Here is a 26584-nt window from a genome sequence, read left to right as displayed (position 1 = left end):
ACTGGTTGACCCTCCTTTGGCAGCAATAAACTCAACCAAACGTTTCCTGTAGTTGCAGATCAGACCTGCACAACGATCTGGAGTCATTTTGGACCACTCCTCTTCACAAAACTGTTTCAGTGTAGCAATATTCTTGGGATGTCTGGTGTGAATCGCTCTCTTAAGGTCATGCCACAGCATTTCAATCGGGTTGAGGTCAGGACTCTGACTGGGCCACTCCAGAAGGCGTATTCTGTGCTGTTGCAGCCATTGTTTTGTTGAATTACTTGTATGCTTTGGGTCATTGTCCTGTTGCATTACCCATCCTCTGCGGAGCTTCAGTTGGGGGACAGATGGTCGTACGTTTTCCTGCAAAATGTCTTGATAAACTCTGGAATTCATTTTCCCATTAATGACAACAATCCGTCCAGGCCCTGAGGCAGCAAAGCAGCCCCAAACCATGATGCTCCCTCCGCCATGTTTCACAGTGGGGATGAGGTTTTGATGTTGGTGTGCTGTGCCTTTTTTTCTCCACACATAGTGTTGTGTGTTCTTCCCAAACAACTCAATCTTGGTTTCATCTGTCCACAGTATATTTTGCCAGTAGTGCTGTGGAACATCCAGGTGCTCTTTTGCAAACTTCCAACGTGCTGCAATATTCTTTTTGGACAGCAATGGCTTCCTCCGTGGTGTCCTCCCATGTACTCCATTCTTGTTTAATGTTTTCCTTATTGTAGATGTGTCAACAAAAATGTTAGCATGTGCCAGAGATTTCTGTAGGTCTTTAGCTGACACTCTGGGATTCTTCTTTACCTCATGCAGCATTCTGCGCTGTGCTCTTGCAGTCATTATTACAGGACGACCACACCTAGGGAGAGTAGCAACAGTGCTAAACTTTCTCCATTTGTAGACAGTCTGTCTTACCGTGGACATATGAACATTAAGGCTTTTGGAAATACTTTTGTAACCCTTTCCAGCTGCATGCAAGTCAACAATTCTTGGGTCTTCTGAGAGCTCTTTTCTGCGAGGCATGGTTCACATCAGACAGTGCTTCTTGAAACCAGTAAACCCAAAACAGGTGTGTGTTTTTTAAGGGCAGGACAGCTGTCAGCAACACATCCAATATCATCACACTGATTGGAGTCAAGGTTGGCTCACTCCTGGCTCCAATTAGCTCTGGGAGAAGTCATTAAGCTAGGGCCTCACATACTTTTTCCTCCCTGCACTGTGAATGTTTACATGTTATGTGCAATTAAACCATGGCAACATCTAATGCAGGGGTGTCCAAACTTTTTTCAAAGAGGGCCAGATTGGATGAAGTGAACATGGTGGAGGGCCGAACATTTTTCCAAACATTCTTTGAACCATTACAATTAAATGCAAATAAATTATTTTATGCCAAGTTACCGTATTTTTCGCCGTATAAGACGCACCTGACCATAAGACGCACCTAGGTTTTAGAGGCAGAAAACAGGAAAAAAAAAATTCTGAACTAATGGACTGCAGACACAGTACAGGAGATGACCAGAGACTGCGGACAGCACAGGGATGACCAGAGACTGCGGACAGCACAGGGATGACCAGAGACTGCGGACAGCACAGGGATGACCAGAGACTGCGGACAGCACAGGGATGACCAGAGACTGCGGACAGCACAGGGATGACCAGAGACTGCGGACAGCACAGGGATGACCAGAGACTGCGGACAGTACAGATGACTGCTGACCTTTGGGGAGGTGGGGAGCGGGTACCTGAATTTGACAGGTACCCGCTCTTACTTCCGCAGTTGTTCTTTGATCTTACCTGTTCCTCGATCCAGCCACGCGCTGTCTTCCCGGCTTCTGTAATGGCGCTCGGCATGACAGCCGGGTGCCCAGTGCGCATGAGCGAGAAGCACTTGCGCTTTGTGATTGGTCCGGCGGCTTCTGAGATCTGTCATGTGTCCCAGGTACCGCCTTACCATTCACAAAAAGCACCGCTTCTTGCGCATGCGCACTTGGCACCCGGCTGTCATGCCCAGCGCCCACACTACAGAAGCCGGGAAGACAGCGCGCCGCTGGATAGAGGAACAGGTATGGTCCCGCTGCAGAGCTGAGCGGCCGGCCCGGTATTCTGACACGGCCGCGGTGGAAATACCGGACCGGCCGCTCCATATTCGCTCCATAAGACACACTGACACACTGACATGGAGGGCCGTATTAAACCGACCCTCGGGCCGTAAATGGCCCGCGGGCCGGACTTTGGACATGCCTGATCTAATGTTTGTGTAGTAATATGTTCAGCAGACTGTGTTCTTCTATTGTTGTGACTTAGATGACGTTCAGAGCACATTTTATGCCCAATTCATGCAAAACTCCACGTAATCCCAAGGGGTTCACATACTTTTTCTTGCAACTGTACATATTTCCATCTTTATATATTGTAGTTTGCCCTATAGCAGCGTATGATTGGTGCATGCAACATTGTATACGATGCTCTGTGATCCTGTGTTAATTCTCAGTGACAGCCGAGTCGCCATCTCTTTATAAGGACATAATCCCGCAGGTCTGCATCCTGTTAAGTCATAAAGCAAGTGGGAGCAGGTTCCTGAGCATGCATTCTCGGCAGTGGAGGAGCCACACACTTTTCTTGGTCTACTTCCAGACACATGGAATTCATTCCCGGAGAATGTCTACAGCAGACTGGCAGCCAAACTCAGGATGTTACGGAGTGAAATGAGCCAGGAGGGGCCAGTAAATACACTCAGTTACCCTGCAGGACTAACTCCACCGCCTGTGTCTGCCAGAGGATAAGCGCACTGGCCGGCCAACATATCAGGACCTGATAGTCTTAATCTATTTGCTATGGATAAGTGTGCTGTCCACGTCAACCAATCGGGACCTTGAAAAAATTACACCTGGAATCTGGTTGCTAAGAGTGTGAATTGTCTATGGCATCCAATGGACAGCAAATACAAATGACAGATGAGATCTGGTTCTTATGGATGTGTACTGTCCGTGACAACCAATTAGAACCTTTTAAAAATGACAGCTGAAATCCAGTTGCTCTGAATGTGCGGTGTCCACCGCAGCCAGTTAAGACCTTAAAAAAAAGATAGCTGGATTGCAGTTGCAATGGATTAGTGCTGTTCACATCAACCTATATGGACCTTTAAAAAATGACAGCTGGGTGCAGTTGCTATGGCTCTGTGCTGTCCATGGCAACCATTTTGAACCTTTTAAAAATGACAGCTAGAATCCAGCTGCTATGGATGTGTGCTGTTTGCAGCAACCAATCAAAGCCTTTTAAAAAATGACAGCTGGATTATGGTTGCTATGGCTGTGTGCTGTCTGTGACAACCAGTCGGGACCATTAGAAAAATGATAGTTTGAATCCAGGTGCTATGGATGTGTGCTGTACATAGCAACCAATCAAGACCTTTTTAAAATGACAACTGGAATATAGGTGCTATGGATGTGTACTGTCCACAGCAACCAGTTGGGACCCATAAAAAATGAAAGATTGAATTCAGGTGCTATGAATATGTGTTGTCCGTGGCAACCAATCAGGACCTTTAAAAAATGTAGCTTGAATCTGATTATGTGTTGTTCACATCAACTAATTGGGACCGACAAATGGCAACTGGAATCTCATTGCTATGGTTTACACATATACCTTTTCTGTCTCCATATGCCAGTTCTTGTTTTAAAAGAGAAGTATGGTCTGTATTAAAACAAAAAACATTATACTCACCTAGGTGGATGCAGCATTGATCCAATGCTGCATCACTGTCCTCTGCCTGCGCAGCACAGAGAACTGAGCAATCAAACACCGCGTTCGCTCAGTTCTTCCCCTTCGCTCTGAGTAAAGAGCTGTGATTGTTGGTCTCCGACGCTCTTGCTCTGCCCCCACAGCACTCCCTGGAGCGCTAAGCTGTAGAGGAGGCAGGAGGGGCTTGCTCAGACTCTCAGCGGATTGCTGTGTGGTTGAGGCAGGTGCCAGTCCTGGGTATATCCCAACTGTGGGATTGAGATCTTTTCAGAGCCTGGAGCAGCTCTGTGACATCATCTGACAGCAGGCTTTAGCCCACTGTTGGCTAAAAACGGGTCACGGAGTGCAGGACGAACTGTTAGTGTCCCAGTTCCTCCCTCTACATTTCTCATCATATAAAAAAAATAAAAATTTAGCTGGAATGGTGGGAGCCCCTCAGACTTGGGAACTCTGCAGAGATCTCACATATAGACCCGAGAGGTAGAAAACTATAGGTGGTTTAACTCTCAAGGTCAAAAATTGAAGTTTTGCATGGACAGGTCCTTTATTTATTTCAGGTACTTATATAGCGCCATCAATTTACACAGCACTTTACATATATATTGTACATTCACATCAGTCCCTAACCCTCAAGGGGCGTACAATCAAAGATCCCTAACCCTCAAGGGGTGTACAATCAAAGATCCCTAACCCTCAAGGGGTGTACAATCTAAGGTCCCTAACTCACATTCATACATACACATACTAGGGACAATTTAGACAGGAGCCAATTAACCTACCAGCATGTCTTTGGAGTGTGGGAGGAAACTGGAGTACCCTGAGGAAACCCACACAGGCACAGGGAGAACATGCAAACTCCAGGCAGGTGGTGCCAGGGTTGGGATTTGAACCAACGACCCTAGTGCTGCCAGGCAGAGGTGCTAACCATTTAGCCACTGTGCTGCCCTTTAACACCCCCAATCTTGTCCTGTCGGTTTCCTATTTGCTCACATAAATGCCCTTGCAGTGCCCTCTCAGGCTATGCCCAAAATATATCAGGCGTGCTGATTAGCCACAGGACAGGGGATGCTTCGGATTCCAAAAGTGAACTCCTACTTCCATGTCCCAGAGCGAGGTGACAGAAAATACGAAACACTGGAAATTATAATGTTACCCTCGGCAACCAAAATCCCGCTGTCCTGTCTCCACTGCAAGTTACAAACATAAAGCAAATCTTGTATTGGTTAGCTTAAGCCACACAGACACTTTTTTATATTCACAAAGCCAAGTTTTATCTAGAGGGAGTAAAGGGCTAAGTGTACAAAATCTTCTCATTTTTCTAAATTAAAATGTATGTATTTCCGCTCAGTGCAAAGGAAATTATTTTGAGGGCTGAACTTTATTGAATGCAGCCTATCAATACTTCTGTCTAGTTTTATTGCTGTCTGTGACCCCAGCAGTGAGATTTCACTTCGCTTCCTGTTTGTCACCAGGACATAAACACACAGACAGAGCTGATAACTGAACTCTGTCTGATAACCTCCATGATGCACAAACTACTGCTTGCTGAACTGCATTTTATGCATCTATTACTAATAATACTATTCAGTTTAGTGCAGACATCATTTTTCCTGTTGAAGGATTTCCAAACAGCCCTGAGATATACAAATCCCTGCCACAGACCACAGCCAGGTTGGTGACCTGACTATTCACTGATGCAGTTAAGCTGTACAGTTTGGTCATCTCCCTGCCCCCTTCCTGTGATTGGACAGTGAAGCATCTGACTGATGAGCTCATCCCTCTTCTGTTAGCTCACCTGATTGACTCCTGGTGCTTTCAACCCCTCTGCCAGTCTGAGTGCTGCTGTACAGGGGGGTTACAAGAGGGTAATACAAAGTCCTTATATTAGCTGCACTTAAAAATACATATTTTTTTTAACAAGGACATAACTGCATCAAATAGTGTATTTATATCTTCCACTGGCAATAACTCAAGCGACTAGTATGAAGTACCAGGAAGGAAATAATTACTATAAAATGACTAATTTATGATTAATACAAAGAAAACAATTATCATTTGATCATCTAGATCTAGGACATCTAGAATTCCCCCTAAAAGGTTAGCAAAATTTTGCAGCCTTCGTAGTCGGTAACTTATTTTTTAGACACGTACTCATCGCAGAGTTCATGTTTCTTTCCTCTAGTTCCCGTTCCATTTTCACACCCTAAGACCACAGCTAGAGTGCACTGAAGATGCTTATCATATTTTCTTAAATGAGAAGTTAACCACTACTGTGTATGGGTAATAGGTCCGCTTTAAAATGTTAGGAGATATATCTCGAGAAAACTACCATTGCTAACCTTCTGAAATGCTAGAGGCTTGGCTGTCATGCCTAACCTCTAGGCAGCCATTCTCAACCAGGTTTCCATGGAACCCTAGGGTTCCTCACGAGGTTGTTAGAGGTTTTCTTAAGCTGTGGCTGATTGACCTCCAATCTGATGGTGACTGCATAGTTCTTGGGCCAATACCATTTCATTAATTTGAGAAGAATTCTTCTCACTAACCACCAATGTAGAGGGCATTTTTCCTATTGACCTCAGATGAATCGCATTTAGCAGAGGTTCCCTCAGACCTGTAAATCATAGCAATGTCAATTCCCATATATTTCTCATGATGGATTTAAGTTAACGTAACCTCTGTTTTGCTCATGTAGGGCAAAGAAACAATTTCACTTTAACCACATTGAATCCGGACAGTTTCACCCCCTTCCAGTCCAAGCCAATTGTCAGCTTTCAGCGCTGTCACAGTTTGAGTGACAATTACTCAGTCATGCAACACTGTACCCATATGGAATTTTTATAATCTTTTTGAGACAGAGTTTTCTATTGGTGGTATTTAATCACCACTGAATTTTTTGAAAAAATACTTGAGTACTGTCCGTGATACTTTTTTTATTTGCACTAACAGTACAAGCTTTCGGGGCATGTCCCCCTCTTCAAGGTCCAAGCAGTACTATTACAAAGTTTTAGCAGAATGTTAGAAGAGATGTGGGGGATGAGAAAAAAAAAAGGCAGAAAGAAACACAAGCCTAGGGTTAGGCTAGAGATAAGAGACAGCAAAGCAAAGACTGGGGGGGGGAACAACACTCACAGAGAGAGTCATAAAAATGGTCAAAAAACTGTTGGCGAAACAGGACAGAAGTGGGGCCAAATGGAGCCGTGAAAGTAATCAGTTGTAGCTAGTGGGGCCGGCACTACAGTGAACATTTTTTTTTCTCTGAATGGGAAAAACATAGGTTTAAATTAATTATTTCTTATTATATATCAAGCTAGTTTAAAGCCAAGTGTGAGGTATGGCCTCCAGCTTACACTCTTCATCTACAGAAGCAGCCTTTCTAGGACACTACGTTGGTAGTCATTTGACTCCAAAAAAAAATAACATCAAATTATGAAGCTTGGTCCCTGACTGAAGCCTCAAGACTGTGGCTAGCAGGCAATTTTGCAGTCCAGGGCTGCGATAAAGAGCAGAGGGAAGCTGATAAACTAGCAGGGTCATAAACATCCTCAAGCAGATTGTGCCACAGGATGAAACAGAAGGTAGTCAGGGAGTATTGCCAGAGGTCATTGCTATGGCTAACGAGAGCAAACATGTAGTCAGGGATCTAAACAAGGTCAGGGCAGGCAGAATTCAAGTGAGGTTACCACAAAGATCAATCCGTAAAACCACAAAGTCACACATGTGAGAAGGGAGCAAGCTTCTCTTGAAAAGGGAGTTGCACCACTCAGATCCTAAGGCAACACACTAACGCAAATGTGTGCTCGGCCACAACCCTGCTGGTGGGATGTCAGCCTAAAGGGCATAAATGGATGACTGATGCACATGTGAGGAGTTTGGAGAGGAATCCAGAGGACAAACAAGAGTAACCAAAATGCAGCACAGATAACCTGGGCAGATGGAGCCAAGGTAGCAACATAAATTGGATGTGCAGCGCTAAAAATAATTGTAATGAACGTTAAAAACAAAAATGATCTATAACATATATGCAGTTCATCAAGTGACTAGAAGTGCTCCAATATTCCTATATCTTCCTGAGGACGAGATACTGTGCATACAGGTGTGTAAGGAATGCGCACTCACCAGAACGTGCAAGTTAATGAGCTTTGTATATAATCTCCTGATGTCATCCAATGGTCTTGGAAACGCCGAAATCCAGTGAACTCCCTCATGTGGTCCTGGGACTTAGTAGCAGAGCATCAGGACGGTCCAGAGTTCCCCTTAGGGGATAGATGGGCGCAGCTCTCAAGGTGTTATGGAGGCTCCCTCTCTGGTGGTCAGGTGGGTAGCTGTAAATTAAAACTCCCCAGGGGAGTCAAAGCAAAGACATCTCCATAGTGTAGTACTGCAATAAATTTATTGAAGCATATGGGAATATCCAAGAGCATATGCAGTTAAAATAAGCAGAGTAACTGTAGCATGGACTAACCGTCCAGTGTAAATGATGGCCGCCGGAGCTCGACGATGCTCCGGCGGCGTGACGTCACGGCGTTGCTGGCTCCTCCTTACGCGTTTCGTGCACCCACATGCGTCTGAGGGGAAATGCAGTCACTTGATGAACTGCATATGTTATTATAGATCATTATTACAATTATTTTTAGCGCTGCACATCCAATTTATACTGTCTTATAGAGGTTTCATATGGTTACCTGGTGCACAGCTGCTTCTACCTCTTTTGTGCGCTCACATCTACCTGCTTTATACAAGGTAGCAACATGGGCAGGATGAAGGAGTAAAGCTAGCCATGCATTGGTAGAATTTCATTTAAAAATGGTTGTTTTCCTTACATTCATGCAATAGTAAACGTGGTCTAATCGGTGATAATTTTTGACCATGCTTATGAGAAAAATTGAAGAAGAATCTATTTATTTTTTCATTTCTTTTCTGATTGAATGAGTTTCCAACTGTAAGGGTGCATTTACATTTGTGAATGCACCTGCACTGCAACCCCCAGCAGGGGTTCCCACGAATAGCTATAAGAGGCAGCCCCACTGAAAGCAATGGGAGGCTTCCGTCTCTGATAGCTAATCGCAGCCACTCGCATGTAATCTGTGCAATGATCACATGAGAGTGATTGGCCTTGAACGCAGGCAGTCTAATCGCAGTGCGGGTGCCTTCAAAAGTTTAAACAAAAATTTTTCAGGAATTTTCATATGAAATTTGTATAGTCACAGATGGTATTATCAAATGTTCTGACAAAGGATCTTCACCTGACAAATGTTAAAAAATACTACAACATTTCCTTTTGGCCCCTTTTACATAGGCGGACTCTGCCAAGTGGATCCGCCTGCTCAGCAGGGGGTATCTCTGATAATCCCTGCTGAGCAGGAGGATGATAGGTCCATGTCTGCTCTGACATGGACACAGCCCACTATTCTCTCTGGGGTGGTCGGATGTAAATGGCCGCCTGCCTATTTACATGCGACTGTCATCTGATCTGCTAGATGGATGGGGAATGAATCCCCTGTTTTTATCGGATCGGATGCAGGCGGGTGTAAACAGATAAACGATTCATTTACATCTGACTGCCCAATAGAGAATAATGAATGGTCCCATTGGGTCCCCCTGTCTATTTTCTGATCCGCCTGTGTGAAAGGGGCCTCAACATTTGAATATGGATTGGATGAACCCTCCCAAATGACAGCAACATAGATTGTTAAAAATTTGTTTGTCCCAGAAAAATTTCCCATCCTGCTCCTTCAAATTTTCTCACCACTGCAGTTGAAAACAAATATCAATTTGACCCTACTAAAGTCACCTATAGATGGATCGCCTGGTTCAACAGGTAATGGCCGAGATTCGATCTATCTATAGGCAGGTTGGTTGTATTGAAGTTGATCCATGAATCGATTTTTTGCATGCAATTGCTGCGGGAGGCTATAGCTGCTAACAGTGATCACTGTCTTCTGCCAGCAGGGAAGGTTCCCTATCTGCAGAACACAATAGCGCTGCAGGAGAGATTCCAGTCAGTGTTGATGGGGGAATTGAGTGATTGTATTTCCCTCTACCTGTGGTGGAAGAAAAGAAAATGTTGTTGTTTATGGTTTACTTAACTATTGTAAAATTGAACAAATTCTCCTAAATTTGAAAATTTGAACTACTTTCTACTAGTGTATGGTCTGCTTAACACTTACAGGTCTAATCCCTCCCTCAAGCTGTGGCTGGATATTGAAAGGAGAAGCAGCAGACTGATAAACCCATCCCTCTATCACTCTGCTTTCCCCTCCTATCAGCATGTTCCTTGTTAGCGCATGAGCACTGCAGCACAGCTCCTTGTGCTGCATTTCCCTCACTGTCTGAGCTCTGCTGTACAGGGACTGCAATATTCACATACTAGGTCTAATTTAGGCATACTGCTTACTTAAAACAAATCATAATGTAATAATAAATACAGAGCTGCGTTCATTTGTGTTTTTGCATCTGCCTGGAATTCAGCTTTAAATCCCAAAACTGTTTATTAAAGGATCGCGGTCCAGCAGACGACATGGAAGGCGGCGAGTGTACTTAAACAATTATCCAAAGTTTCAGACCAGACTACGGAAAATGTAATTATTTTGTTTCTCCTTGAAGCCTTGAGGAAACATTTACTACTTGTTTCTGTGGACGCTCGGAGAAATCATCTCATTTCAGAATGGCCAGTTTGGTTTACAACAGCGACACGGTAAAGGAACAAATAAATAAGCGGAGCCTATGTGAAATATGAGTGTGTACAGTAGGCTGCACTGTGTGTACCTTTACCGGGCACACTGTTTCATTGATGAATATGTGGAACCGCACGATGCTATGCCTATTTTCCGTAACGTCATTACCGGTTGCTCAGCGACAAGCATCTGTTCTGCCTCACGACCGACTTATGGCTGCGGTGCCACTTATCCCCATAAACAAACGTTGGATGAAAACCATTAGTTTCCGTATTTTCGGTTCCTGACACCTTCCTGAAGTCTGTCACTGTTGTCAAGCGACTTCTGTCTGGAATCTGGGGACTAACTAGGACAAGGTGACAGCTGATGAGGGATCACATGTCCCTCCCACATGACAGCTGATAAAGGATCACATGACCCATCCCTTTCCTGCATCTTGTTCACCATTCAATTGCTCAATACAGGCAGGTGAGAGAACGCATGGATGATTGGAGATATACATATTAGCCTACATTCAGGGGGGGGGTAGCCACCGGAGAGAATCCGTAGATTCTGTTTACTAACCTAATATTAGGGAACATCCTATTTGCACATAAACCTGTAAAAACAATGATGTCTGCAGGTCCCCTGTTACTGTATTTTCTACCACCAACGCAGCACAGCTGCCTATGCCACAAGCCAAACCGCTTGTTCCAGAGAGCTAGAGAAATTTCCAGTCTAATATTCACCCTCTAAGACACCAGTGAGAAGTCAAATGCACCCAGAGAAAAAGGGCTGAATTTTACTATATAGGGCTCGTTTACACAGGTGTTGATCCTCTGAAAAGTGATACGCAGTGCGTTGCATGCAGTTGCAGCACAGCCATATTCGGTTGAATGCGTCTCATCCAGCATGCAGTACTGCCCACTAAATGCAACGGGGGGTGCAGTGGTGTGTGTCCCCCTTTGCAGCTTAGAGGGAGCGGCAGGGAAGTGGTGGCAATGCATTTCAACCGTGCATTTTTACCTCCCCCTCCAACAATAACTGTAAACTAAGCCTCAACACCAGTGCCTTCCAGCCCTTATAGGGGTTTCTGATGGGGCGAGGTTTATGATCATGTGACTGCCATGATTGGCTGTCACAGCAATCACATGATCGGAAAGCTTCCGATCGCATGTACCAAACGGGGGCTTTCCATTAGGCGCCGTGACCACACAGGGCATGTGCTCTCAGCACAAGTTTGTTTACCATTAGGTACGCATGTATGTGGCCTCTTGGAGTCTTGACTCACCTGCTGAGATGCCACATAAATGCATACTCCCGGCGCAAAGTGGTCATGTTAGAACTTCTGCTAGCATTCTTGCAGTTCACAATGCACCCGAACAGCATAAGAAGGAAAACTCCACTCTTCGGCCTCATTTACACGGGCAGCCAGGGTGCAATAAAAGTAGGCGGTTGAGTCATGGTTTTACTGCCCACCTTAAAGTGTACGTTCACATTTTCTAAATTAAAAGGTGAACTAACACCCTCCTCCCCTCCACCCCCATGGGTGGCTTACCTCCATGTATACATTGCCAAAACTTTTTAGTTTTTGGTACAGCAGGGAACGTTATTTTTTCTGTCCGTGTCCCACAAGGGAGATTTCCCTTCACTTCCTATCCAGAAAATACAACAGGAAATTAGAGGGAACTCTCCCCAAAGTAAAGGTAGACAGCTGTCACTGTAGCATTCCTCCAGTCATATGATGACTGCTCACCTCTGATGACACCTCTAAAATTTTGGTTTTCCCATCAGGTTTGTCCAGGGACAGTAGTCACCGGGACCAGGTAAATCTCCCCAGCATAGACACAGAGTGCAGTAAAAACATGACAGAGTGTTTCAGAACTTTTTCCACCTTTAATGTGACCTATAAACTGTACAACTCAATTGAAAAACAAACTGAAATCTTTTAGGGGGGGAGTAAACATAAAAAAACTAAAATAATGTGGTTGCATAAGTGTGCACACCCTCTTATAACTGGGGATGTAGCTTTCTTCAGAATTAAGCAATCACATTCAAAAGCATGTTAAGTAGGAGTCAGTACACGACTGCCATCATTTAAAGTGCCTCTGATGAACCCCAAATAAAGTTCAGATGTTCTAGTAGGTCTTTCCTGACATTTTCTTAGTCGCATCCTGCAGCAAAAGCCATGGTCCGCAGAGAGCTTCCAAAGCATCAGAGGGATCTCATTATTAAAAGGAATCAGAAGAAGGGTACAAAAGAATTTCCAAGGAATTAGATATATCATGAAACACAGGGAAGACAGTCATCATCAAGTGGTGGCGCAACAGTGACATTACGAAGAACTGGACGTCGCTCCAAAATTAATGAAAAGACTAGGAGAAAACTGGTCTGGGAGGAAGCCAAGAGGCCTACAGCAAAATTCACCCTAGGTTCACATCTGTGTGGGTGGTGCCGCTGCGGATCCGCACAAAAATCCGTGTAGCCGCACCACCCGCACAGAGAATTGCGGACCCGCAGGCGGGTGCCATTAGTTCTAATGGCACGCCGCCTGCACTGGGAAACACAACTGTACTGAGAACCAAGGTTCCAGTGCGGGCTGCATTTTCCAAAGTAGTGCAGGGACTTTTTCCTTGCGTGTCACAGGCACGGGAGTCCATTCAAATGAATGGGCTCTCGTGCCCGAGCAAAACGTGGCCCGCCCGGCCGCATAGGTGTGAACCGGGGGTCAAGGAGCTGCAGGAATATCTGGCAAGTACTGGCTGAGTGGTACATGTGACATCAATCTCCCGTATTTTGCATATGTCTGGGCTATGGGGTAGAGTGGCAAGACGGAAGCCTTTTCTTCCAACATCCAAGCCCGACTAAATTTAGCAAAAACACATCTGAATTCTCCCAAAAGCATGTGGGAAAATGTGTTCTGGTCTGATGAAACCAAGGCTGAACCTTTTGGCCATAATTCCAATAGATATGTTTGGCACAAAAACAACACTGCACATCACCAAAAGAACACCATACCCACCGTGAAGCATGGTGGTGGCAGCATCATGCTTTGGGGCTGTTTTTCTTCAGCTGGAACTGGGGCCTTAGTCAAGGTAGAGGGAATTATGAACAGTTCCAAATACCAGTCAATATCAGCACAAAACCTTCAGGCTTCTGCTAGAAAGCTGAACATGAAGAGGAACTTCATCTTTCAGTATGACAACCACCCAAAGCATACATCCAAATCAACAAAGGGATGGCTTCACCAGAAGAAGATTAAAATTTTAGAATGGCCCAGCCGGAGCCCAGACCTGAATCCAATGGAAAATCTGTGGGGTGATCTGAAGAGGGCTGTGCACAGGAGACATCCTCGCAATCCGACAGATTTGGAGTGTTTTTGCAAGGAATAGTGAGCAAATATTGCCAAGTCAAGATGTGCCATGCTGATAGACTCCTCCCCAAAAAGACTGAGTGCTGGAATCACTTCAAAAGGTGTTTCAACAAAGGATTAGTTAAAGGGTGTGCACACTTATGCAACCGTGTTATTTTAGTTTTTTATTTGTACTCCCCCCCCCCCCCCAAAAAAGATTTCAGTTTGTTGTTCATCTGAGCTGTACAGTTTATAGATCACATTAAAGGTGGAAAAAGTTCTGAAATTATTTATCTTTTTCTAATCACAGAAACCTGACATTTTAACAGGGGTGTGAAGACTTTTTATATCCACTGTATATACCATTTAAGGCTTGGACCAGGGGTCTCCCAATTAATTGGTGCAAAAATCATCTTTAATTTGTTGCTAGCAATACAATCGCTGGTGATTTGTCACTAAAGTTAGCCACAGACGGATCAAAATTCGACCGGTTAAACAGGAACTTTGATCGATCTATGGGCAGGCTGATTGTACTAAAGTCGATTTATAGATAGCAATTACAACCAGCCCATCGGGTTTCTGTTGTACGATCACAGCGGCTATAGCCACCAACAGTGATCATTGTATTCTGACGGCAGGGAAACCTCTGGCTGTCAGAATTAAATAGCTCAGTGGGAGGGATACTTCCCTCCTGCAAATAAATCACCAGTATGACCCTAAAAATGAAGGAAGACTCCAGACATGCAACAGGAGATGATCAGACTGATTCAGGAGACACATCAGATGAAAGGACTAGAGATCACTGACATTTTACAAATTTTTGCTCCCTACAAACCTCAGAAATATGTCTTACCACAGTAAAATCCATTATTTCCAATGGGCACTCCAGTTCTGGTGGCTCGAGCGATTTCCTTCACTTTGAAGGGATTTTTTTCTCACTTCCTGCTCTGGTTATGGGGCAGGAAGTGAGACAAATCTCCCTTAGAGGACAGATGGCAGAAAAAACTGACATGGATTATAACCTTACCTTAGGGCCAGTTCGCACCAGAATTGCACAGGAAGGTAGTCCACGTTCCTGTGCGTTCTCCTGCAGTGCGATTTGGCAGCCCATTTATTTGAATGAGCTGCAGATCGCACCGGGGTACACAAAAAGTAGCGCATGCACTACTTTTGAAAAAATCTGCGTTTAGGGTGCCGTTATCAATGTATTGGCTCCCGCAGCAGATCGCAAAGGCAGTGTGTTTTGAACACGACTTAGAAAATGTGCACAGAATGCGCCTTTCCTGCACCGCGTTCTGGTGTGAACTAGCCCTTTCCCAAATGAAAGAAAAAGTTTTGCTTTCAGTTGTTCTGTAAGCACTAGAGTCCAATGTAAAGAATACATTTTATTAAGCACCTTGTACGAAAAACAGACTTCTATCTGCAGGGGCTCAGAGGGCCGCACAGTGAGTGCCAGAGGGCCGCATGCAACCCCTAGGCCTCAGGGACCTATAGCAGCCACAGACATTTTTCTTCCTTAGGTTTTATACACAAAACCCAATAAGCATAACAGAGACAACAGCAGCTGCAAGTTATTGCTGTGCAACAGCCAAAAGGGTCTCAGCTTTCATTGGCAGGAGTTACCTCATGACCCTGCCTCGGGCCTATAAATCTTAGAGGGTAGCTGTTTGATTGTCAGGGTTTTCATGACCCTGCCTCAGGCCTGTAAATCTGGATGGATGCTGTCTGGTTGTCAAGGGTTACCTCATGGTCCTACCTCAGGCCTATAAATCTGGGATGGTTGTCAGGGGTTACCTCATGTCCTTGCCTCAGGCCTATAAATCTGGGGTGGTTATCAGGGTTTACCTCATGGCCTTGCCTCAGGTCTTTAAATCTTGGATAGTAGCGGTTTGGTTGTCAGGGGTTACTTCATGGCCTTGCCTCAGGCCTATGAATCTGGGATGGTTATCAGGGTTTACCTCATGGCCTTGCCTCAGGTCTTTAAATCTTGGATAGTAGCGGTTTGGTTGTCAGGGGTTACCTCATGGCCTTGCCTCAGGTCTTTAAATCTTGGATAGTAGCGGTTTGGTTGTCAGGGGTTACCTCATGGCCTTGCCTCAGGCTTATAAATCTGGGATGGTTATCAGGATTTACCTCATGGCCTTGCCTCAGGTCTGTAAATCTTGAATAGTAGCGGTTTGGTTGTCAGGGGTTACCTCATGTTCTTGCCTCAGGTCTGTAAATCTTGAATAGTAGCGGTTTGGTTGTCAGGGGTTACCTCATGTTCTTGCCTCAGGTCTGTAAATCTTGGATAGTAGCGGTTTGGTTGTCAGGGGTTACCTCATGGCCTTGCCTCAGACCTATAAATCTGGGATAGTAGCAGTTTGGTTGTCAGGAATTACCCCATGGCCTTGCCTCAGACCTATAAATCTGGGATAGTAGCGGTTTGGTTGTCAGGGGTTACCTCATGGCCTTGCCTCAGGCCTATAAATCTGGGATGGTTATCAGGGTTTACCTCATGGCCTTGCCTCAGGTCTTTAAATCTTGAATAGTAGCGGTTTGGTTTTCAGCGGTTACCTCATGTTCTTTCCTCAGGTTTGTAAATCTTGGATAGTAGCGGTTTGGTTGTCAGGGGTTACCTCATGGCCTTGCCTCAGGCCTATAAATCTGGGATAGTAGCGGTTTGGTTGTCAGGGGTTACCTCATGGCCTTGCCTCAGGCCTATAAATCTGGGATAGTAGCGGTTTGGTTATCAGGGGTTACCTCATGGCCTTGTCTCAGGCCTATAGATCGGGGCTGGTTGCTGTCTGATGGTCAGGTGTTACCTCATGGCCTTGTCTCAGGTCTGTAAATCTTGAATAGTAGTGGTTTGGTTGTCAGGGGTTACCTCATGGACTTGCCTCGGACCTATAAATTTGGAATAGTAGCAGTTTGGTTGTCAGGGCTTGCCTCAGGCCTATAAATCCAGGGTGGTTTCCAAGGGTTACCTCATGGCCTTGCCTCAGGCCTATAAATCTTGGATAGTTGCCAAGGGTAACCTCACGGCCTTTCCTTAAGATGGTTGCTATCTGGTTGTCAAGGGTTACCTCATGGCCTTGCTCTGGCCTATAAATCTAGGATGGGTGCTGTTTGGTTGTCAGGGTTAATCTCATTGCTCAGACCTATAAATTCGGGATGGTTGCTGTTTGGTTGTCAGGGGTTACCTTGTGGCCTTGCCTCAGACCTGTAATTCCGGTATGATCGCTCTTTGGTAGTCAGGGGTTACCCCATGGCTCAGACCTCTAAATCCAGGATTATTTTCAGTAGCACAGATCAGAACGCGTCACAATAAAGTATTCCTCCCGGGCTTATATCACCAAGGTGCTCCTCTGACACAATAAACACACAAACACCTCGCCTCAGCTGCCTGTGTGTAAACTGTCCCTGAGATTTTACCGGCAATCCAAACATGCAAATCTGAGGTGAATCCCACACTGCAGCATGACTAACACCAAATCATGAAGATTGCAAAACCAGATAACAATCCCCCCTTACTATGTAAGATGAATCAGCAGTGAGGAAATGATGACACTGATAGTTGCTCAACACGTCATGTCTGCGACTCTACCATTGCGTAGCAGAGGCAGCCATTTTGTTCCCCAGGCCAATTTCCAGTCTATGGATCACGAAAAACAAAGGTTTTCATGTGTAACAAACGATGTGAGGCCTGGTTCACACCTATACAGTTTGTTTTTGCATCCTGCAGAAACTTTTTACAGTCCATTTAACATGGTTTCCTATGGGACACGTTCACATCTGCGTTTTTCAGCTGGTGCATTTTTTGGAAACAGTCAGGGACTTTTGTACACGCAACACAGTGCGTTTTTGGTTCAGTAGACTTTAAGGCAGGAGTGCATGTAGTGTGTTTTTGATGCATTTTGTGTTTTTATATTGACAATAGGAAAGTGTTGACTTTGATGTGACTTTTTTTTTTTGCATCAAAAGTCGCATCCAAGTCAAACCCACCGAAAGTCGCATCCATCCAAAGCTACATCCAAGTCACACCCATCCAAAGTCGCATCAGAGTGACATCAGGCTCGGTTCACACTAGCCCAACAAGTCATGCGACTTTCAATGCAACTTTGGGGTCCGACTTTGATACAACTTTGATGTGACTTTTTACATTCCGTGGCATTGAAGTCGTATCATAGTTGGACCAAAGTAGCGCAAGAACCTTTCCTATGTCGCAGCAGTGTGAACCGAGCCTTAAAGTCAATACTTTCCTATTAGTATCAAAAAAAAAAGAAAAGTAAAACCCATTAAAAATGCAAAACACCGATTGCTCTTAAAAAAGTTATTTCCATCGAAATGGAATCAGAACAGAAAAAGCTGTTTCCCACAACAAACTCGACATTCTGCTAAAACTTTGTGAAGTAGTACTGCTTGGACCTTGAAGAAGGGGACATGCCCCGAAAGCTTGTCCGGAAAATTTTATGTTAGTGCAAATAAAAAAAGTATCACGGACAGTACTCAATTGTTTCTGTCCCAAGTGCAACAATGCGGCTACAATCACCTCTTCGAGAACCTCAAACCCAATTTTACAGATCTGCCCAATTGCGTTCTTATTGAAATGAAAATCTGATCAAGAGGAATTGAAATGACTCCACTCACAGTCCACTTTTCTTAGATTATAACAGACAGATCTATAGTATAACTTACCCGTCCACACCATTGCTTTTGGAGCAGGGGTCTCCAAGCTTACTAAACAAAGGGCCAGTTTACTCTCCTTCTGATGTTAGGAGGGCTGGACTGTAACTAGTGGGAGTAGAAAATGTCTCATCTTTGGTACTATGGAAGGAAAAGTGCCCCGTTGTTGGTGTCAGTGGGAAGAATAGTGCCCCATAATTGGTGTCAGTGGGAGGAATAGTGCCCTGTCATTGGTGTCAGTGGGAGGAATAGTGCTCCATTGTTGGTGTCATTGGGAGGAATAGTTCCCCATCATCAGTGTCAGTGGAAGGAATAGTGCCCCATTGTTGGTGTCAGTGGGAGGAATAGTGTCCCATTGTTGGTGTCACTGGGAGGAATAGTGTCCCATTGTTGGTGTCACTGGGAGGAATAGTGCCCCATTGCTGGTGTCGGTGGGAGGAATAGTGCCACATCGTTGGTGTTGGTGGGAGGAACAGTTCCCAATCATTGGTGTCAGTGGGAGGAATAGTGTCCCATTGTTGGTGTCACTGGGAGGAATAGTGCCCCATTGCTGGTGTCGTTGGGAGGATTAGTGTGCCATTGTTCATGTCAGTGGTAGGAATAGTGTGCCATTGTTGGTGTCACTGGGAGGAATAGTGCCACATCGTTGGTGTCGGTGGGAGGATTAGTGTGCCATTGTTCATGTCAGTGGGAGGAATAGTGCACCATTGTTGATATCGATGGGAGGAATAGTGCGCCATTGTTGATATCGATGGGAGGAATAGTGCGCCATTGTTGATATCGATGGGAGGAATAGTGCGCCATTGTTGATATCGATGGGAGGAATAGTGCGCCATTGTTGGTGTCGGTGGGAGGAACAGTGCCCAATCATTGGTATCAGTGGAAGGAATAGAGCCCCATTGTTTGTGTCAGTAGGAGGAATAGTGTTCCATTGTTGGTGTCGCCAGGAAGAATAGTGCTCTGTCATTGGTGTCAGTGGGAGGAATAATGCCTCAATGTTGGTGTCAGTGAGAAGCGGTGTCTGTAGTTAAAAACAAACAGCAGTTTTGAATAAAGTTGAACAAGGCCCTTGCTATAGGTGTAGGCCATTTACATACTTCCTGAAGCCTGACTGGAATACTCCCAGGATGTTGCTAAGTGAGGCCTAGTTATTACTACTCACCTCAACCATCACAGGAATGAGCTCTCAGATGCTGAGCTCAGAGCTAGTGCATGTGAGTGGAATCTGAATCAGGGAAAGAGCTCACTCCAGTGATGGTGGAGATGAGCAGTAATAACTAGGCCTCACTTAGCAACGTCCTGGGAGTTTTCCAGTCAGGCTTCAAGAGGTATATACATGGCCTACATCTATAGCAAGGACATTATTCAACTTTCATCAGAGCTGCACAGTTTGTTCTGATCTACAAACACCCTGTATCTGCATAGGCAGTTTTTTCTTCAAGGTGAACTAACCCTTTAAAGGCAAGATGCGTTTACATGCGTTTTCTTTCTGCAAGCACATTGGAAATATGGACAGGCGACTTGCAGATTAAATGCATATTGGATTTTCAGTGCATTTTGCATGTGTTGTTCTTACGACTATAATGTAACATGTGCAACACACCGACAGGATCCATTCTGTCATCTTCATAGATTATAACGGTAACTAGCTTTTAACACGCTGTGGCAGGTACTGGTGAATTAAATCGCCTACAGTCTCTTCTATCGGTGAGATCTCAGCACTGAGTTCCCGAGTCTGCCCATCGGCGGTCCCTATTATGAGGGGTTCCCACCATCCCTGCTGGATTTTTTTATTGTATACTATGGAAATAGGATGTAACAGGAAACATTGGAAAATGCAAAGCTCCCAGGAGGGCTTGAACAAGTTCCTGCCACCTCGATGGCCTTGTTATACACATCAATCTTCAAGTTAAAGGAATTGCTGTTGATGAAACAGCTGGGTGCATTATCAGTTCCTATCACATGCTGATCTGATAGAGCAGGGGTCCCCAAAGTACAGCACAAGGGCCCATTGCAAGATTTTATCCAGCCCTCTGATGTAAAAGGAGACTCTGTTGGGGACCCTGATGTAAGGGTGGGCCCTGATTGGTCTCTCAGGTAAGAGAGAACTCTGAAACAAGGGAAGACTCTGATGGGGACTACTGAAGCAAGGGGGACTCTGATGGGGTTTTCATGTAATGGGGGACTTTAATGCAAGGGTGGGCTCTGTTGGGGCTCTCATGTAAGGGGGGACTTCTGAAGCAAGGGGGAATCTAATGGGGTTCTCATGTAATGGGGGACTTTAATGTAAGGATGGGCTCTATTGGGGCTTTCATGTAAGGGGGGACTCCTGAAGCAAGGGGCACTTTGATGGGGGCTCTCATGTAAGGGGGGACTCTGATGGGGACTCCTGAAGCAAGGGGGACTCCGACGGGGCTCTCATGTAATGGGGGACTCTGATGGGGACTCCTGAAGCAAAGGGGGCTCCGATGGGGCTCTCATGTAATGGGGGACTCTGATGAGGCTCTCATAGAAGGGGGGACTCTGATGGGGCTTTCATGTAAATGGAGTTTGATGGGTCTCTAATGTAATGGGGAACTCTGATGGGTCTCTCATGTAAGGGGGAACTCTGATGAGGCTCTCATGTAGGGGGGACTCTGATGGGGGCTCTCATGTAAGGGGGTACTCTGATGGGGACTCCTGAAGCAAGGGGGACTCTGATGGGGCTCTCATGTAATGGGGAACTCTGATGAGGCTCTCATGTAAGGGGGGACCCTGATGGGGCTTTCATGTAAATGGAGTTTGATGGGTCTCTAATGTAATGGGGAACTCTGATGGGTCTCTCATGTAAGGGGGGACTCTGATGGGGCTCTCATGTAAAGGGAGTTTGATGGGTCTCTGATGTAATGGGGAACTCTGATGGGGATCTCATGTAAGGGGGACTCCTGAAGCAAGGGGGACTCTGATGGAGCTCTCATGTAATGGGGGACTGTGATGTAAGGGTGGACTCTAATGGGGCTCTCATGTAAGGGGGTACTCTGAAGCAAAAGGGGATTCTGACGGGGCTCTCATGTAATGGGGGACTCTGATGTAAGGAGGGCTGTCATGTAAGGGGGAACTACGGTGGGGCTCCAATGTAATGGTGGACTCAGATGTAAGGGGGGACTTTCATAGACTGGTTGAACTGAAGCAAATTTGTAGTTCGACTTCTGTTCAACCACAGCGGTACTGCAGTCTGCTGAACCAGTCAATCCATGTATGGCCAGCTTAACATATCGCTGATTACAAATGGAATGGGCTGTCTGGGGACACATTGTGGACCCTGACATTGATTAGATTTTGTAAATGTAAAGACGATAGTTCAGGGACAGCACAGTAAGACTTATACATATATATGGCCAGTTTAGAGGAAATTGTACAGCTGCATTGCACAGTGTGTGGTTGGCGGGTCTACTAGTGGAGCCAACCCCATGGACTAGGCCATCTAGACAGCTAGATCATAGTTATCCTGGGTGAAGCAGCAGAGCATGCTGGGAATGTAAATAAATGGATCCCATCAAGCATATTTGTTCATCTCTAAACCCAACGTTTATCTAAAAGATGTTTACAAACCAACCCGTCCATGTGCTCCTGTGCTCTTGAAAAAAAAAAAAACCCAGCATACCAAAAAAAGACGTGATTCTAAATTCCTTCTAGTCTGGAACCCTACCCTCTGCACATAAATGTCAGCACGCCCAGCTTTCGTAACCGCTGTCGCAGGAGCTTCCACATACAATGAGCCTGATAACTGAGGAATTCCTTCTTGAAAACAAAAAAAAACTTACAACTGATTGCCTTGCAAACAAAATTTACCAGCCTGGAAGGCGCTCCCGGCGGCATTTTTGTGCTACGAAAATATTGGCAAGCAGGTTCTGCGGCTTTTGATTTACAAGAATCAGGTCCGTATTAAAGAAGAATTAAGGGCTCATTCACACCAGGTGCGTTGCGCTACACAGGCTCAACGCAAGGGAACATAGAAAACAGTTGCCTGGAGTTTGCATGTTCTCCCTGTGCCTGCGTGGGTTTCCTCTGGGTACTGCGGTTTCCTCCCACACTCCAAAGACATGCTGGTAGGTGAATTGGATCCTGTCTATATTGTCCCTAGTATGTGTATGTATGAATGTGAGTTAGGGACCTTAGATTGTACACCCCTTGAGGGTTAGGGACCTTAGATTGTACACCCCTTGAGGGTTAGGGACCTTAGATTGTACACCCCTTGAGGGTTAGGGACCTTAGATTGTACGCCCCTTGAGGGTTAGGGACCTTAGATTGTACACCCCTTGAGGGTTAGGGACCTTAGATTGTACACCCCTTGAGGGTTAGGGACTGATGTGAATGTACAATATATATGTAAAGTGCTGCGTAAATTGACGGCGCTATATAAGTACCTGAAATAAATAAATACATAAAACAGTTGTTCTCGATGTGCTTTGTTCACACTATAAAGACCTTTTTTTTAACACTGGTGCGTTTTTGCTACAATTTTACCTTGCTAAAAAACGCAAGAAAAATATTTTTCTTTAAATCCTATGGGTCTCTTTACACCCCTGCGCTGTGGGTGTGGTGCGTTTTGAAAAGTCCTGCCTGTTGCAACTTTGATTTGCTTCTCAAAACCAATAATGCAACTCCCTATTGAAATGAATGGAAACGCATGACAAATGAGTGAAAACTGCATCAAAAACACACGGCTGTTGTGTTTTTGGTGCGTTTGATGCTTTTGTTGAGTTACAATCCCATGTTTCGCAGGTGCACACCAACCAGCAAACGCACCAGAATCGCATTAAAGACGCATATGCCTTATTGTTGTAGCCTTTCTTTTTGTTCCACCTTTGTATATGTACGTTTATACTTGTAAACAGAATAAAACGTTATTTAAATTAACACACACATATGCATTTTTAATGCGTTTTATTTTTCAACAGAGCAGTGTATAACCACCCTAACTCTGCGTTTAGATGCATTTTGTACGCAACACACCGCACTGCATGTCTACACACTCCAAAAAGTCCATAGACGGGCCGTTTATTGGCCGAATTTTCATCCAATAAATGAAAAATCGGTCGTTGCTGGCAGCGATGCTGCCACCAATGTCCACAAAAAACGGCCGTTTTTCGTGTATATTGCAGCATGACCGATAAAAGTAAACGAGAAGATCCGCGAAAAACGGCCGACGGTATTGTCCCACTAACGGCGTGAATATCGGCCGATTTTTCGTGTGGACGAAAATTCGGCTGATAAACAACCCGTCTATGGCCTGCATTAGGCAGGCCATAGCCGGGCCGTTTATCAGCCGAATTTTTGGCCGATAAACGAAAAATCAGTCAGCCCCGTTGCCGATGCTGCCACCAATGTCCACGAAAAACGGCCATTTTACGTGGATTTTCCAGCATGACGGATAAAAATAAATGAAGATCTGCAAAAAACGGCCGACGGGCTGGCCCCACTAACGACGTGAATATCGGAGATTTTTTGTGCGGATGAAAATTCGGCCAATAAACGATCTGTTTATGGCCTGCATTAGGCAGGCTGTAGACAGGACGTTTATCAGCCGAATGTTCGGCCGATAAACGAAAAATCGGTTGGCCCCGTTGCCGATGCTGCCACCAATGTCCACGAAAAAATGCCATTTTTCGTGGATTTTCCAGCATAACCGATAAAAATAAATGTGAAGATCTGCAAAAAACGGCCGATGGGCTGGCCCCACTAACGGCGTGAATATCGGACGATTTTTCGTGCGGATGAAAATTCGTCCGATAAACGGCCCGTCTATGGCCTGCATTAAAGAAAGGAAAGAAGTAAACAGTGCCATGCGCTAGAACAACGCATTGCACAGCCCCTACACCTAGCGCACCAACGCGCACACGTCACGTGGTACATAATGCGTGCAGGCTGGTGTGAATAAGCCCCAAATGCGGCCATATATGTAGCGCTTTGTAATTGATTTTGGCTCGATGAAATCAAAAAAGGGGAATTTATCATCGATCCAATGCAGCGCGTACATCATTTAAGGTATTGATTTAAGAAAAAAAATCTGTTGGTTACAAATGTGAAAGACCTATTAAAAATGATCATGAATAATTGATCTGAAGTACAACCCACTCTCCGACACACACAGATATCTCCGACACACACAGATATTCGATCGCTCAGAAGTGATCAGCAAAACTCCACCACGGCTGATGGACTCTCCATCAAGAACTCGCTAAATCGATCAAAATGACCCTTTTTGTGATTTTCATTCAATTCGGTCATTGTAGATTGTAGGAGCAGGGCCCTGGAGTGTATTGTATTGTCTCATGTTCTGTCCCCCACTATAATGTACAGCGCTGAGCAAACCTTTCGGCGCTATATAAATACTGTATAATAATAATAATAGTCGCATTGAACGATCGTATCGATAGGTGCGTGGCCGCCGTTTAAACATTCTGAGAGGTCAATGAAGTTGAAGAGGTGGGCAGCCGGTGACAAAGAGACAAATCTCAATGGTCAGGTGGTCTCCAGGGCACAAAAGGAGTTAAAGAGCTTAGAAATGCCAAATTGTGGGGGGGAGGAACAGGGGTTTTCAACAATGCTTTCCAATACCAAGTCCTCAGTGTTACCCTATCCCAAAAAGTTCCTACCCACTTCCTCCCCCCCCCCCCACTGCAAAGGAACAAAAGTGCAAAGGGGGCTCCTGCAATCTCATCCCAGCAGTTTGAAAAGTTTAAAGGGAAACAACAAAACACAAAAATGAAGAGTAAAAGCAGAGGTAGGGTTCTGCTCGATGGCCACTGTGGGTGGGCACTAGCGGCACGCCGTGGGCACAGGGTGGGGTAGTTTCCATGTGCAGAGGTGCCGTATCCAGCCGCTTGCAGTACAAGCACAATAGTGTGCCAAGAGGTATTTTAGGGAAGGGAGGTTATTCTAGCCGAGATGCCAAGATACTCTGCCCACTGGAATTCTCTGTTGGGGGAAGGGGGGCTCCTTACTGCAAGCCCTTGGGGTTTAAAGAAATAAATAGGTGGAGGAGTTGGGGAGGGGGGGTATCCCACACCCAAAAAAAAAAAAAAGAGGCCTCTTCCTACAGACATCTCATGCAACAGGCCCCGGGGATGGCAGAGAAGAGTGGGCACAGGGGCTGGAAGACGGTGTACAGGATGATCTCCCCTCCACTCCTCCAGATGTAAACAGCACACCACCCCCCACACCCTAAATAGGAAAAAGAGACACACACTCACCCCAGTGGGCTCCTAGTCCTCTTCCTGCAGGAGGGCAGCAGCAGGGGCAGGGAGGGTAGTCCTCTCCCCCCACCCCTGGCAGCTCAGGGTTGGCAGTGCACAGGGGGGGCCAGTAGGGATCACAGCAGCAGATCGGGTGTCTTGTGCAGCCCTGGAGCAGGCAGGGAGATGTGAGCAGAGCAGCAGCCAGGGAAAGGATGAGGAGGGGAGGAGAGAAGGGAGGAGGGAGAGAGAGAGAAACAAGAGCCTGCAAGGAAGGGAGGGGGAGAGCAGTGAGGGAGGAGGAAGGGAGAGGATGATGATGAAGAAGGGGGGGGGGGGGTTCCTGACTGCTGTGTGTCACTCATTGCACAAGTATCATCATCCACTGCAGGACTGCAACAGAGAGAGGACAGCTAGGTGTTCATTCAGGACTACAGGGGGCAGCATGTCCTGACAGCCACCATCTGCTGGGTTGCAGGCTCTTGAAGTTCCACAGCATTACAAAGGGTTGCATTGCAAGAGTTACACCTAGGGGACATCGAAAGATTGTGCAAGCCACATGGCCATTGCCAACTGTTGCAGGACTACAGACACTAGCTACAATTCTATGCTGGCTCTTGTAGTTCCACTGCCGCTGGAGCAATGCAAGAAGCATTACATGGCAGCAGAAGGGAATAGGACTAGTTTAGATGTGAATATTGATTGCTGGCTTTTACAGAAGTCTCAGCTCACCAATCTATACTGGCTCTTGTAGTTCCACACCAGCCAGAGGGATGACTTTGCCTAAATCTGCACACTGTATTTCAGGGAAGGGGGTTGCAGAATATTGTAGATGCAACAGGTTCGATTAACAGCTGTTACAAGAGCCCTAGCTAACCATACTATACTGGCTCCTGTAGTTCCACAGCAGCCAGAGGGATGGCATTGTTTACACACTGTATTTTAGCATGGGAGGCATCAGAATATTG

General features: G+C 45.6%; 1 protein-coding gene across 9 annotated transcripts in view; it reads right to left on the bottom strand.

The window, feature by feature from the left end:
* EPN2 (epsin 2) overlaps positions 1-25845 on the bottom strand; it is a 96940-nt gene extending 71095 nt beyond the window's left edge. For 6 of the 9 annotated variants that reach the window (XM_089656014.1, XM_089656018.1, XM_089656019.1 and 3 more), the window contains exon 1: positions 25635-25841. The gene's annotated coding sequence lies outside the window, so the exon portion shown is untranslated. Of the gene's footprint in view, positions 1-25634 lie in introns of all 9 variants that reach the window. The other 3 variants (XM_089656020.1, XM_089656021.1, XM_089656016.1) reach the window with 2 other exon arrangements.
* Between the last annotated feature and the right edge of the window lie 739 nt (positions 25846-26584).

This window comes from Staurois parvus, unplaced genomic scaffold, assembly GCF_062004578.1.
Source record: "Staurois parvus isolate SC_StPar_1 unplaced genomic scaffold, SC_StPar_1.0 ptg000882l, whole genome shotgun sequence".
NCBI lineage: Eukaryota > Metazoa > Chordata > Amphibia > Anura > Ranidae > Staurois > Staurois parvus.
Note: the sequence above shows the minus strand (reverse complement) of the source record. Positions and strands in the feature narration are given on the sequence as shown.